Raw genomic sequence first — 7,868 nt, 5'->3', positions numbered from 1 at the left:
GTCTCTGAATGAACTATAGTTGGAAAGCCACAGGTCCTGCTAGCCAGGTGGACAAGTCCTTGCCCTCCCCCGTCTCTTTTGGCAGATGTAAAACAGCCTGTGGAATCCAGAGCAGTTGATCCCAGAAGAAGTCCACTAGCACGGCCTGTAGGTTCACCAGCTGATTCGGTTGGGGGGTCCACACAAGCCAGTTTATGCCAGAGTGATGACGCAGGACATCTGGGGGACTAAACATTTCTACTTACTGAGATGGCCTTTCACCTTTTCAACCACACCATCCCAGTTCTTTGCACTAAAGGTGCTTTCCCCCAAACACACCCCCACATATTTAAAACCACTCCTTCCACATCAACCCATCTGGAAGTGTGGTTTTCCCACCATCCCACTCCCCAACTAAAACTGCTTCACTCTTAGTCCAGTTTACTTTTGCAGATGACAAAACCTTAAAATCCTTTAAAATGTAAGCTAAAACGTCCACATAAGTCTGGGTACTTGCTATCACCACAAGGTTGTCTGCGTACGCACAGAGTGGAACAGTCGGGTATAGAGAGACCGGAGATGCAGTCTGTCAGTTTGCACAACAGAGGTTCAAGAGTATGCATACCAACCCGGTCAAAAGCCTTTTCCTGATCTAAAAAAATGAGACCGGTCTCTAAGCCCAGTAGTCTGGAGACTTCAAAAACATCACATCTTAGATGTATATTATCAAAAATTGACCTTCCAGGCTCACAGTCCATTGGGTCAAGGTGGAGCACCTGCTCCAACACCTTCCCCAGTCTTGATGCTACCATTTTTGAGAGAAAGGGCACCAGCTCATTAGGTCCATCAAGTAACCCTTCTTAGGTAGCAGGCCCAGGAGCTCCGACAGCTCAGAGGAAGATTCCCTTCCACCATCAGAGATGCTGGCTTTTGAAATTTGTGCTGATAACAATCCGGACAGTGCTTTTCCTCTTGGGCCTGAAGGACACAACGTCCATGATTTCCAAAAACAGTGTGAAATGTGGACTCGTCAGACCACAGGACACTTTTCCACTGTGCGTCAGTCCATCTCAGATGAGCTCAGGCTCAGAGAAGCTGGCGGCGTTTCTGGGTGGTGTTGATATGTGGCTTCGCTTTGCAAGTGTTCCTGAGCCCATGTGGGAATATCCGTTACAGAATGATGTGGGTTTTTAATGCAGCGCCGCCTGAGGGATCGAAGGTCACGGGCATTCTGTGTTGGTTTTCTGCCTTGCTGCTTACTTGCAGAGATTTCTCCAGATTCTCTGAATCTTTTGATGATATTATGGACTGTAGATGATGAAATCCCTAAATTCCTTGCAATTGCACATTGAGAAATGTTTTTAAACTGTTGGACTAGTGAATTTACAACCATTTGTCTCTGTGTCTGCACATTGTGAAAGACCTTTGCATTTATCCCATCCATGCAGTGAAACACCCACATACATGCATGCTAGTGAACACTAGGAGGCAGTGAGCACACTTGCCCAGAGCAGTGGGCAGCCCTATCCACAGCGCCCAGGGAGCAACTGGGGGTTAGGTGCCTTGCTCAAGGGCATTTCAGTCATGGACTGTCAGCCAAGGGGATCGAACCGGCAACCTTCCAGTCACAGGGCTGGGTCCCTAACCTCCAGCCCACGACTGCCCCCAATTTGCTCACGCAGTTGTTCACAAAGTGGTGAACCTCGCCCGTCCTTTCTTGTGAACGACTGAGCCTTTCAGGGATGCTCCCTTTATACCCAATCATGACACTTAATTATCATCAATCATGACAATTAACCTGTTCACCTGTGGAATGTTCCAGTCAGGTGTTTTTTGAGCATTCCTCAACTTTCCCAGTCTTTTGTTGCCCCTGTAACAACTTCTTTGGAACGTGTTGCAGGCTTCAAATTCAAAATGAGTGAATATTTGCAAAAAACAATAAAGTTTATCTGTTTGAACATGAAATATCTCATCTTTGTAGTGAATTCAATTGAATACAGGTTGAAAAGGATTTGCAAATCATCGTATTCTGTTTTTATTTATGTTTTACACAACGTCCCAACTTCATTGGAATTGGGGTTGTATATGTGTAAACATCTATATGTCCTATATGCATTATATGTAATCATAATGGCCCATATGTATTTTTAAGAAACAGCTTGTTTTGATAACATGGTGTACCAGATGTGGATAATGTATTTAACAGGAAAGGCCGTTAAAAAAAAGCCCGTCCTTGGCTGCTCACAGACGTCAGCCCAGCAAATTACAGCATGAAAAAGAAACGCACAAAGAGTGCAGTGACCAAATGGACAGACTTACAGCCTAAACTGAGTCTCAGCAGAAAGTGCCTGCAGAAGCGCCAGGACAGCAAAAGGAAAGTGACCCAGAGAGGATCAGGTTCTCTCTCTCAACACTGTCCACCACTGGACCCTCCCTCTGTCCACATGTTGCCAAGCATTTGAGAAGATCCACCCACTCTGTCTAAGCGATTGCGAAACAACAGACCCAGCCAAGATAAAGTCACGGGTGTGTGAGCCTCCGTCTCCTCATCAGCTCTGCTTATCTCCTCTAGACAAACTCTGTTAATGAACCAGCATCATTCGCTCACCAAGCTGGACGCTTTTCACTCCTCATTCCTTTCTGCTCTAATCTGCCTCAGAGTAACTGGTTTCCATAGCTGAGACAATGTAAAGCTTCTGCAGCTGTGAAGGCAGTGACACGCCGCTGTTTCTGACCCAGTGAAAGAGATGAACAGCCTGAGGAAATATAAGGAATATGGAGACCCATTTGCACTGCCTCAGAAATGCCTTACAACCTTTACAATGACAGCGAGTAACAAAAATACCACTACTGCCATTCGAATAACAGGCCAACAGTGTTAAACACTATGCAGGCATTGGTGAGAATTTGGGCAATGAGAATGATTTTCATGTTCATTTCTCATACACACACACACACACACACACACACACACACATGCAAAGACACACGCACACACGTGCAAAGACACGTGCACACACAGACACTTACACAGACACACTCACACACACAGACACACACTTATACAGTGGCAAACAAACACAGACACACAGACACACACACACACACACACACATTTTGTAAACTGCTTTTCCTTCTGGGTGGTGGGGGGAGCTGGAGTCCAGAAGTCATTAGACGGATGTGTGTGTTTGTGTGTGTGTATACACTCACCAGCTACTTTATTAGGTACACCTTGCTAGTAAAAGGTTGGACCCCCTTTTCCCTTCAGAACTGCTTTAATTCTTCGTGTCAGACTTTCAACAAGGTGTTGGAAACGTTCCTCAGAGATTTTGGTTGGTTATTTGAGTTCCTGCTGCCTTTCTATCATCTGGAACCAGTCTGCCCGTTCTCCTCTGACCTCTCACATCAACAAGGCATTTTCATCCACACAACTGACCGCTCACTGGATATTTCCTCTTTTTCGGACCGTTCTCTGTAAACCCTAGAGATGGTTGTGTGTGAAAATCCCAGCAGATCAGCAGTTTCTGAAATACTCAGACCAGCCCGTCTGGCACCAACAACCACGCCACGTTCAAAGCCCCTTAAATCCCCTTTCTTCCCCGTTCTGATGCTCGGTCAGCACTTCAGCAAGTTGTCTGGACCACCTCTACATGCCTAAATGCACAATGAGTTGCGGCCGTGTGATTGGCTGATTAGCTGTTTGTGTTAACAAGCAATTTAACAGGTGTACCTAATAAAGTGGCTGGTGAGTGTGTGTGTGTGTGTGTGTGTGTGTGTGTAGGTGTGTGTGTGTGTGTGTGTGTGTGTGTGTGTGTGTATTACATACATACCGTACTTTGCGGAAGTTTTAGGCAAGTTTTTAAACAGTTGATCTCAGCAGTGAGTTTATCACAATATACATTAGAATAAAGTCGTATAAAGCCGCCACAGAGACTCGTTAATATCATCAATTACATCATGAGCTCAATTTACTGTGCACTGATTGGTCAAACCAGGAGCTGCTTTTTAACTACATACAATACTGGGCTTCCTCGAGGAGAGGCTTGGAGATGAGTAAACAAACACACTAACGTCCAGAAAATCACTGTTTATTATAAAATCATTATTAATTAACATTCTATAAATGTTGCTTATTGAAATATTAACACATTTCTCAGCAAATAAACACAAGCTGAACAAATAAATAGATTTTGTAAATGTGTCTTGAGCGCCTAAGAGTTCCGCACTGCACTGTATAATATATTTATATATATATGTACACATTTTTTACCACCTCTATCATGGTTCTTCAAGGGTTCTTTAGTGGAAAAAATACTTCTATATAGAACCATGAACTCTCCAAAAACTCTTTGCATGATAAAAATTGTTCTTCAGGTTGATGGAGATGGGTAGATGGTTCTAAAATGGTTCTCTACAGCACCAAAAAGGGTTTGTCTATTGTAACAAGCTTGACATCATAACATAAAGGTTCTTTTTGACCATCAATAGGACATTCTCCATTAATCCGAAGAACCCTTTCACCATGCAAAGAACCTTTAATCATGCAAAGGGTTCTTTAAGTGTGCATGGTTCTCTACCATTTTCTCTACTAAAGAACCATGTCTGTAAGAGTTTAGAGCAACGCAAAGTAAAGCAGTAAAGTGGTCATAATGCAGGTGTTTTACCGCTGTAACCCAGTGGAGCTCAGGATCACCAACTATCAGTCAGAAACATCAGTCCAGTATAAACATCTGTCCAATACTGATATGTTTGTGAAATCATAATAATGATAGTAGCAGCAACAGAACCAAAACCAAGGTAAAGAGAAGAAGAGGGATATGATGAAGACGGACAGGCAGCTGCTGTTCCATTAACATCAATAATACCATAAGGCGAACAGTAATAAAGGATTGTGCATGGATTTGTCCAAATCTGAGGCCGACACATGACATTTTGACCGAATCTAATAAAATCAGCATCAGATATGACGTGCGTTTGTGTAGATGCAGTAAAACTAGTACAATGCAGATATTTACCAGAGTAACCCAGCCTCACCTACACGTTCTTCAGGAGCTCAACAAACACGACGTCCTCAGGCATCAGACTGAAATATCAGCTAAACCATTAACAGGTCCAGTACCAAAAATGTCATCGTCCATCATCTAATCAAAACGGCAACAAGACCAAACGAAAAGAGGAGGCCATTACTACACTGCCATGACCACTACTGATAATATCAGCCTCATAATCAGAAAATAATAGCAACTGGACTGAGGCAGAGAGAAGGAGAAGGAGGAGAAGGAGGAGAGGCACGTGCTGCACTGAGACCACTATCATTATTAATAATAATGGACTAATAATCAAAAACAGTAACAATAATAGCAACAGCAGCAAGACCAAGACATAAAGCTGCCACTACTGCTAATAATAATAGGCAAATAATAACCATAACAAGCAACCGCGGCAAGACCAGGGCAGATAGAACAAGAAGAAGAACCAAAACACTGGGCTGCTATTAATACTACTAATACTAATAATACTACTATTATTACTACAAATATTACTACTACTACTACTAGTTCAAATACTACTACTAGTGCTAATACTACTACTACTACCACCAATAGTAGTACTACTAGTATTAATACTACTACTAGAACTAATACTAATATTACTACTAGTACTAATACTACTACTAGTACTAATACTACTACTAGAACTAATACTAATATTACTACTAGCACTAATACTACTACTAGTACTAATACTACTACTAATACTAATATTACTACTGCTACTAGTAGTAGTAGTGCTAATACTACTACAACTAGTACTAATACTACTAGTACTACTACTACTATTAGTAGTACTAATACTACTACAACTACTAATACTACTACTATTAGAACTACTACTACTAATATTAGAGTAAAAGACTGTCCACAGTGCATTCAGTACATAACAGGTGACCATATACTTTCTATTGATGTCTTTCCGTTCCGGACTCGCCGCACTGTGTCCAGTGAATGACCCTTTAAAGGCGCTCAGCGCTGTTTAAAAGTCCGGCAGTTCTGGAGTTCGGCTGGGCGCAGCGGTCCAGATCAGAGAGGACAGATTTCAGCTCAGAGGAACTATTAAAGCACTAAACTCACTCTCACTCAGTCACTCCGGTCAAAACACGGCGGACTAACTTTAAAGCCGGGCGGCGAAGAAGCCTCGCGTCCACAAACCCGGAGCGGCTGCGTCGAGGAGCTCAGACTCACCGCGGACACCAGCAGCTGCGACCGGGCAAAGCTCCGCGGGCACGAGCGCGTGTGCGCGCAAAAAAGCGAAACCGAGCCCAGTGGAGGGCGGAGTCACGTGACAGGGGGCGGGACGACTCACTTCACTGAATCGATTCGTTTGTGTGGTTCGGTGATTCGATCCAACAAAACAGAGTGGAGCTTCCAGAAACACAAACCTGCTGCTGTTAGGAAGAAACACTGAAGCTCCATGTTGGCAGGTCGTTTATGATGAATGGACCAGCAGATAAATACAGGCTGATTCAAAAAGATTCAGCCGATTTCAAGGTGATTGATTTCTCTTGTCAATCATTACAGATCAGTGCAGTGAACTGTAAACTGGTTTAAATGAGCAGAAAGTTTATTATGTAATTTTACAAGGTCTCAGTCTGAACCTCCTCCAGCTGTACGGACGACATCAACACCACAGTCCAACTCAGCCCAGACTGGACTGAGCGTGTCGGGTGTCTCTCGGAGATCATCCAGTGCTGTGGAACCAGCGGCGAACGCTCTGAGCTGCTGGAGCTTCACTGCTGCACAGTTCTGACGGATTCACTCTCACTGACGAGGAGAACGCAGAACGCTCTGCTCAGGGGTCTCAGCTCCTCTCAGACTGGAGGGAGTCATCTTCCACTGACAGTCAGAACCTCTATGACCCCCTCTTTCAGTTGGATTGTGATTGGTTCCTAGGCTATATATATATACATATATATATATATATATATATATAGCTGCACGGTTCTGGCCCATCTAGTGTGTAGTTATAATAAACACTGAAATCCAGAATGTACTTCAGTAATAAATATAGAGGTTGGAAAACTGTTCAGTACAAAAACCTTGAATGGGTGGAAGTCTTTCATCAGCTGTTTATCCCTGGCTCCCTAGAGACTATTCATTTATTTAAAATCTGGTCAAATCAGCTAAGGAGTAAAAGCCAATCCTTTTTTAAACACATAAAATATTGAGCCGAAAGTTACACAGAAATCTCAACATATGAATACATTTTTCTAATATTCAGTGTTGTTTTTATGACAGAATCCATTCTTTTCAGGAGTCTTTATTTCATAGTTTTACTATGTATTTTTATCTGCATGCTTAGTGAAAACATGAGTTTAAGTTAACAGCATGATGTGAGGGTTTTCAAAATCAAGCTTCCAGAGCAAAGTGCTGAGATCAGGGCTTACTCTCATCTAATGCTCTGATTTCAGTTCACGAAAGCCTTGCTCAGTAGCTGATGAGCTAAATCAGGTGTCTTCAATATGGCAGCATGCTGAAGTCTGCAGTGTCCTGGTCTGCGAGGACTGGAGCTTGAAACCTCCTAATAAAGTGCTCAGTGAAAGTATATTTACTCCACAGTTTGTCAGCTATCATGCAGCTATTATGAAATTCTGACTCATTCACTTATTTCTCTAGCTCTCCTTTTTTCTCTAGATTTGACCGTGTTGGCCTGTTTTTGCATTTATTAATAAAGCTGCCTGGCCGAACTCTGTCTGGACCCCTGCTGCTTGTGTTGATTTGTGGACGAGTGCTAATGAAGCCAATCTGAATCTTCATGCATTTTGCCTTGTCCTCTTCATTAAAGCAGGCACAGACCACGTCCCAGACAGACTAGACTGATTCTGATTGACT

General features: G+C 43.0%; 1 protein-coding gene across 3 annotated transcripts in view; it reads right to left on the bottom strand.

Moving 5' to 3' along the window:
* esr2b (estrogen receptor 2b) overlaps positions 1–6,260 on the bottom strand; it is a 51,639-nt gene extending 45,379 nt beyond the window's left edge. Inside the window, exon 1 of one of the 3 annotated variants that reach the window (XM_037538604.1) lies at positions 6,222–6,260. The gene's annotated coding sequence lies outside the window, so the exon portion shown is untranslated. Of the gene's footprint in view, positions 1–6,110 lie in introns of all 3 variants that reach the window. The other 2 variants (XM_037538603.1, XM_017724244.2) reach the window with 2 other exon arrangements.
* Positions 6,261–7,868: the final 1,608 nt, after the last annotated feature.

The sequence above is a fragment of the Pygocentrus nattereri genome, chromosome 5, assembly GCF_015220715.1.
Source record: "Pygocentrus nattereri isolate fPygNat1 chromosome 5, fPygNat1.pri, whole genome shotgun sequence".
In the NCBI taxonomy this organism is placed as follows: Eukaryota; Metazoa; Chordata; class Actinopteri; order Characiformes; family Serrasalmidae; genus Pygocentrus; species Pygocentrus nattereri.
The sequence above is the reverse complement of the archived record's forward strand: the minus strand, read 5'-3'. Positions and strand labels throughout refer to the sequence as shown.